Below are 7,155 nucleotides of genomic sequence, written 5' to 3' on the forward strand. Positions count from 1 at the left end.
GAGAGGATGGGACCAGACTCTTTTCAGTGGTGCTGAGCGACAGGACGTGAGGCAATGGGCACAAACTGAAACACAGACACTTCCATCTTAACATGAGGAAAAACTTTTTCACTGTGAGGGTGACAGAGCACTGGAACAGGTTGCCCCGAGAGGTGGTGGAGTCTCCTTCTCTGGAGATATTCAAAACGCGCCTGGATGCAGTCCTGTGCAATGTGCTCTAGGTGACCCTGCTTGAGCAGGGGGGTTGGACTAGATGATCTCCAGAGGTCCCTTCCAACCTCAGCGATTCTGTGATTCTGTGATTCTGTGAGAGAAGAACACCCTCTGAACACACTGTTCAGTGGAGCATCAGGCTTGCCCAGAAATGGCTTAAGTGCAACTGACCCTACTGCACTGAGCAGTACTGGAAGCTTTGTGCCAAGCTGCAGCCATGACAGAAACCCACAGGCTCAGCCTCAGCTCAGAACAATGAAAAAGAAATTTGGAAGCTATAAAAACACAGAAATATTGGTTTGGAAGGGACCTGTGGAGGACATCGACTGAAACCTCCTGCTCCAATCAGAACTACCCAGTAGAAACCTGCAACACACAGAAGTAGAGAGTTGTGAAGGAAGAACCTCTACTGAGTTCCCAGGAACTCAGCACCCTGCAGCTGTCAACACTGGACAAGGTGGCCTGTGGAATGCAAGCTCTGCAAGGCAAGGTCCAACTGTGAGCAATGTCTCTGTATCTAGCTACATGACTCAAGCGATCAGATCACATTGAGGCCTGTGTCCAGTCCTGTTCGTCATTCAGTGTCCTCTGCACTTACTATTGCAGATCCCAGTCAAATCAGGAAATCTTGCCCATTCCCATCTCCACTACTAAAGCCTGTGTGTTTGGTCATGTCCCTCCACCATAATGCATCGCTACTTCCTCCAAACTTTCTCTTCTTTTTCCCTACTTTTCTTTTCACTTTCTACATGCCCAGCTAGTGTGCCTGAGATACCTTCATCTTTTGAAATTCCTGAGATTACCAAGGCGGGTAAAGCAATGCAGCTTTATCACATGATGCTGGTAAGAGTTTGTCAGGTCTGAGAGCTTTGTTCTAGGCCTGTGTTTCTTTAGCAGGAAGGCTGCAAGGAAATACCAGACCTCCAGAATAAGCAAATTTGCCATTTGCTGGTCTGCAGTTTTCCCCTTTTGCAAGTTTTCTGTCATTAGTTTTCCACAGGAGACAGGCCTGGACTTCAACAATGCTTGTTCCAAACAATCTACTAAACACTGCTTCTCCTTGCAGCCAAAAACAATCACAGTAGCTCCTTCATTTCATTGTAAAAGGTGGGCAGCCAGGGGGTTCCCTGAGGAAAGACTCAGAAGGGTAAGGGGGGGAAAGAAAGGAGGGATATTTTACATGAAAGCTTTAAAAATATAACCTGTAACCCTGAAAACAACTTCTCTTCTTTATGTCAAAAAATTTTAAAAAGGAACTGAAAGCTGATTTAGCACCAAATATCTCCATTGAGATAAGACCCCAGAACCTGAAACACAAAGTCAATAGCTTAAAGGTGGGCAAAATTTTATTGACATCATTACAACAAAAGAACAATGCTAGGGATCATCTGTGCTGAGCTTCTAGCCACATTATGTGGAACCATACTTTCCTGCTGTGGACTTTCTCCTTGGAGTCACTCTGCTGTTAATTTATGCACGCATATACACAGCTACGAAGAAGAAGCCTACTCATCAATCTGTTACTCACAGTTCAGGTATTTCTTGGTTTGTTGCGCAGAGTTTTCTGCAATTTCAGACCTGCAGTAGAGTTCATGTGCTCCAATACAGGTTGGGTTATTACAGCTCTGTCTTTGGTTTAGTCAAATACACGACCTCTCATTATGAACCTTGACTCCTCTGTGAGTGAAGGGATTGTGGGGATGCAAGGACAGTCACTGTTCTTGTGTTGGACAGTCTTTGTGAACCCACCTCTGCTCAAGTGCCTTCCTGGATAAAGGGCAGAGGCTAGAGACTGCAGTCTCATAGGTCATATTCCCAGAGAAGCTGCTAATGAGTTCCCAGCCCTCTGGGATGCCAAATTACATTGCAGTTAAGCCAGCCAAGAGGGTAGGTGTTGCAGAATGGGGCTGTCTCAGTCCTGCTCAGCTTTTCCTTCTTTCCCTCCCACTCATGCACTCCTGACCCTCGGGCTGGTGCTAGTGATCAACTTGACTCCTCAGGGAGCAGGTCAGAGACAAGGAGCCAACTAAAAACTGACGTGATTTAGAAATAAAGTATGATTGTTCCCTTTGATTTCCTTGAACGGCTGACTCTGGGGCCAGATAAGCACTATGCAGAAATGGATGCACTGTCCTTTTCAGCAACAGGGAGGCACGGTATCAGATTGGCTATATCAGACAGCCGTCCCACAAATCTTGGGAGCCTTTGCAGGGAGCTGTGCTGACACTCCATCTCTTATCCCTATTTCCCTTCTTATAGCACAGTCCTGCCTCAGAGCATGCTCTGTGGCATCTGCTTAGAGTCACAATTGTGGTCTCCTGTGTGATTTGTGACAACTCTTAATTCCCTCCCTCTCTCCATTCAGACACCCAGTAACAGGATAAATCTTCTTTTCCATTGCTATAATTTACCTGCTTATGTTTATGGATTTAAAAACAATGTTCTGGTCCAGCATAACAAAGCCAGAGAGCTCTGGTCTCTGACTGCTCAGAGCTCAGATCGCAAAAATGGTAATAGACGTGTGTCTTGTGACAGCCTTGGTACCCGAATGCTAGGTATCATCTAGAAAGAGAAATGGTCTGAACCATGGTATTTCTAGCCATATGAGAGTCCATCCTTTTCTTCTCCTTGGAAATCCATTTCTATTTCCTCACATGTCCAATGAAGTTGTAGCTGTGGGTAAATTGAGCTATGCTCAGAAGATATGAAGGACTTTAAAAAAAAAAAAATCAACTGAACAATGAATCTTCTCTTCCTGAAGGGTCCCAGTGTCTGTTGGGTCTCAAATTTCAGTTATTTACACAGTTTTTTCTGTGAAGATGGTTTCATACCCTGAGGCCAAAGAATGAGTCTGTACATGGCTGACCTGTCTCTGCTTGGTCATGCATCAACACGTGCAGACAAACCAAAATCCTTCTGCCCAAATCTGGGTGGAACAGACATGATCCAGATGAAAGCTGGAGGTTAACTGGCCTAATTCTGCTAAAAGTCCAGAGATCCTACCCCTAGTCTTTCTGTTCCCATCAGAAGCTTCTCCTTGAGAACGATGATTGAAAATTGCTGAGGAGCTAGCTATGACTGTGAAGATATTATGGTACCAACCTGCTGTTCAGTGACCCCAGCCTCCCACTCCCATCCCTGTCAGCAGAAAAGATCATGTGAGCTTCAAGAGGGGTTAGTCAGGCTAGCACAAACTACCTTATTCAGCTGTGTACGCTTAACCTGCTACTGAACAAAAGCCTTTGTTTAATGTGATTCCAGTGAATGGCCAGCTGCAAGCCTGGGCAGATGAAAACTGATATGAAATGCAGCTTCTTTCGAAAGTGCAATTTACATCTTGTTACAGATCTCCAAAACCCCAGGCAATGTGTTCTGGGCTGAGAGGTAGTGGCTGGGACAATTCCAGCAGTATCTAGCAAAATTTGCTTTTTATAGCTTTTATTTGCCTCTAGAACGTTCCTCTTTTACCTCTAGTACAACTAATCCTCTGAATTTGTTCTCATGGAGCTTGCATCATGTCAAGTTCCTGATGTGGGAGCTCAGGAGTTTGTTCAATCCCAGTGCAAGTCAGACAAGATGAACTATATGCCATACTCTCATTGTACCAAGACTTTCATTTTGTTTGTTTGTCAGAGGTAAAAGATAGTGCTTTGGGCATTAGTGCCCTTGGCCTGGGCTTATTGTGATACTTCTGCATATCTTTCTGTAACTTGTAAAGTTGAGAAATACAGCTTCCTCCACATTATGCAGTTTTACATTCTATCTCCCCAAGCATTGCTACCTAAGCAATTTTATGTGTAGGTGTTTTATGAGTTGCATAAGAAGCTTTTTATTTTTTAAATGATGGAAAAAATTAGATGCTGCATATCTACAGTAGAAACATATCACATGCAGTAACAAACATGTGACCTTCCTATTGACCAGTTGGTTGTCCACTCCAGTTTTTTTCTTTATGAGTTCCATCTCTTTTGCACATGACTGAGCCACCCAACTCTAAGCATAGCCTTACAGAAAGACCATTCCTTCCTGTAGAAAAAAAATAATGAAAATCTTACTTTAAGTGGTAAAGTAAAAAATAGATGAAAGATGCAGTGTGCAGATACAGAAGAAATCTCTAGAAATGCCACATAAGCCTGAGAGATCAATTTGGGAGTGAGAGAGGGTCAAATTGTTCTTACTCTTGACGGTTCAGACAAGTTTCTAGAAGCCATTTTAATTAGGCTCTTTTTCACTAGCGTAGGATGCAGCTTTTGTGTCCTATCTCAACCAGTAAATAAAAATGCTGGTTTCCACATTGTTTGAAAGTTGCTTAGAAAGGACCTTCTGTTTCCCAGGGCAAGAAGTAAAAGGGACATTACTCTACTCAAAAGATCACTCAGGATATGCAGTCTGTGTCCTCCCACAGAGGCACCTATGAAGACCTAAGGCACTGGGAAGGTGTAATAATCTTCACTCTCTTTTGTATTCCAAAAAAACACATGAAACCCTGAACCAAAGGAGTTTTTTTGTTCAAATTGCAGATGAAAAGATGTTACAGTTGCCAGAAACTTCACATAGAGAGTTTTTAGTATCATGTGAGTCAATGGGTTGGGTTCTCTCCAGCCTTGAAAAATGTTGAATATTTTCTTGTTAGATGCCAAATACATTATGATTGCACTCAGTTCTTTAGTTTGTACACAAGCACCTGTCTTTTGAGCATGTATGAAATGGCCCACCTGTTTAAAAGCCTAAATAATAGTCTGATTCTTTTAGCAGCAACACCCAGCTACCAGGTAAGATTTTAGGAAATGTCTCCAACTCAGTGACCATCCCCATGGTTCCCTCAGCTCAGCCATCTTGTGGAAGCCGTAGATTGATGCCTGAAGCTATGCTGAACTCATGGCTAGTAGACGTGCCCTGCTCAGGAGCCTCTCCCAGAGCAACCACATGCAGCATTAGTTGCACTGTTTCACTCTTCTTGATTTCTGGCTCTTCTGCAACTCCTTCTTGTCTCCAACAAATAAGTTGTAGAGTTTCTCTTTCTTTTAACCTTTATTCTTTCCTTCTTGTCCACATTCTCTTTGCATTTACTAGGGAAAAGCAAAGACCCATTGGCAAGGAGCCCCTGGAGACAGAGAATAATTGACCAGAGAACTAGATATGGAGGCATGAATGAGGAAGGGACAAATGAAAACAGATCTCCAGTATTTCAAAGGGAGATCTGTATGCCCTTCCTGGGCATCTGGTCTTGAATAAGACTCTGATATGAAAATCAAAGTGCCACAACCCTAAGACAATCTTATTGCATCAAAATTTAGCTAGGTTACCTTAGTATTTTCTGAACTGTCACCAGGATGTTGTTTAATCTCAGACCTAATCCATGGAATCTCTTCTCTTTGCTCTGAAATAAGTGGAGCAATTGACTGTTGGAGAAAATCCATTTCTCCTGGCTACAGCCACCACTGGAACTATTCAACTAAAACTACTGAACTAACATCTACTTTGTACTCTCTTGCACAGAGTGACAGGGAGTAAAAAGATTTGTCTGATATATGTGCTAATATAGTGTATTCTTCTAAGGACCTTCCTTCTGGAGATCAGTCCGAACTATTCATTAAGCCAAGGAACTCTTCCCCCAACATACTTCTTGTGTCCCATGATGTCTTTAGATCTCCAGCCTGCTTGGCTTTCCTAGGCATTTTCTTTCTGTGTCTGTATTATCTTTGGTCTTGCTTTTATTACACTATTCAAAATGAGGTTTTGAATGGCTTTTTGTACCAGAGAGAATACTTCTGGAAGAATCAGAAAAGGGCTGGATAGCCCCATGACATCAGAAAGAGGCTAGAATTAGTTTAAAGAAAATTATTTAGCAAGCCTGCTGGTCATAATTCTTGTCCCAGACTGACTACACATTATGAGGCACATTCTCAGAGATACACCACACCTAGCATCAGAACAGTGACCAGTTTGTTGTTGAAATGGTTGAAATTCTTCTGAACATCCTTGACAATTCATTCCAGCTCCTTATGTAGGGTCTAATCTCTTCTGCTAATCAAAGGTAGGAGTCATGTATATCCAAGAAACAAAGAAGAATCTAACCCAGATTTTTTTATTTAGTTTCTGTGCCTTATGTCTCCTTCCTAATCTTCATTTAGTCTTCCTGGGCTACATAAATATGAAAGCTAGGTGTGTGTGTGCTTTCAATATTCCAACTGTTTACAGGGTCATGTCTCAGATCATGCTAGTCCATGTCATAACTGTTTGTTTGATGTAAAAACAGTAGGAGTGTAACTTGAACAATGCTAAGTCACTGAATCCCCTCCAAGAATTCACACTCAACCAAACCAAGTGTCAGCAAGAATAAAAAACTCACCAGAGAACAATGAAAAAGTCATGATAGATGTAAAGCTCAACCAGAAGGGTTTAACCACTGAAAGGGCAAGGGAAAAAAGCATTGAATGCACAATATCTGCTAATGATGAAATTCTGCCCAACTGAGGGCACTCCTGTATTCATTGCACTCATGAGCCTATCCTCATTCTATATTTGAAAAGCTGTAGAACAGAATCCTTGGGTTCAAGCTTTCTGAAGCATTCCACATCAAAGGAATTTTCAGTGCTAAACTATAGCAGTCACCAATTTAAAAATTAGGTTTTTTTCAACACTTACAGCATTGGCATGGCTAAGATGAGCGCATAATGCACTTATTATGGAAAGAACAGATACTACACATAAAGGATTGGTGAATAAACCCTCTCTCTCTTTTTTTGCCTAGGTGTCTTTTTTTCTTAATTCCTCAAAATTATCAACTAATGTCAGAGTAAAATATAAAACATTTACTATTTCACACTAAAAAGAATGAGTCACATGTCTTAACTTAGAACAAACCAATTCCATTCTAGCCAACTTTAAAAATGGAAATCAATAAAAATGAAGGACTAAAGCTTGATTCCCCTGCATAGA

This window comes from Apteryx rowi, unplaced genomic scaffold, assembly GCF_003343035.1.
Source record: "Apteryx rowi isolate R43461 unplaced genomic scaffold, aptRow1 scaffold_1089, whole genome shotgun sequence".
NCBI classification, from domain to species: domain Eukaryota; kingdom Metazoa; phylum Chordata; class Aves; order Apterygiformes; family Apterygidae; genus Apteryx; species Apteryx rowi.